A 550-nucleotide genomic window follows, 5' to 3' on the forward strand; every position below is an offset into this window, starting at 1 on the left:
CCGATAAGTATATAATAGAAAAATATATATACCCATTCCTGGCCATTGCGACCCTAACGCTGAAAATATAAAGCAAACAGGTCTTTTCACATTTTTACAATTTTGAATTTTTTTTATTAATTCTTGTTGTGAAGTATTCAGTATAATATACCCTCTCCACGGATGACCATCTATATTGTCTGAGTGAATATCGTGTAGTAAACGGATATATTCTACATCTATTTGATGATTAGCAATCTACAATGATAAATTTTTTAAAATAATACAACGTAATGTTTATAATTGTCCAGAATAATTTCAACTGGTTTTTGAAAAATATGCTAACGTCATTTAAAAACAATTTTACTGATTCTTTAGTGCGTCCAGATAATATTACAAGTCTTGGCAAATCATCATATGGCGCACTATTATTAACTTTCTGTTTTGGATTCCATTTTAATAGCACATGAGCGTTAGACCCCCCAAAACCAAAAGAATTGATACCTATGTAACCATTTTTAAGTGGAAATGGTTGTTCGACGACACGAATAGTTCCATCTATCAAGGCATC

At 31.1% G+C, this 550-nt stretch overlaps 1 long non-coding RNA gene across 1 annotated transcript; it reads right to left on the reverse strand.

Annotated features, from left to right (window-relative positions):
• Nucleotides 1–118: 118 nt before the first annotated feature.
• On the reverse strand, nt 119–544 carry LOC105461610. Its single transcript, XR_975953.1, has 2 exons — nt 326–544; nt 119–237 (listed from the first exon to the last, which is right to left on the reverse strand). It is a non-coding gene; the product is annotated as an uncharacterized LOC105461610 (long non-coding RNA).
• Between the last annotated feature and the right edge of the window lie 6 nt (nt 545–550).

This window comes from Wasmannia auropunctata, unplaced genomic scaffold (assembly GCF_000956235.1).
Source record: "Wasmannia auropunctata unplaced genomic scaffold, wasmannia.A_1.0 LD282841.1, whole genome shotgun sequence".
NCBI lineage: Eukaryota > Metazoa > Arthropoda > Insecta > Hymenoptera > Formicidae > Wasmannia > Wasmannia auropunctata.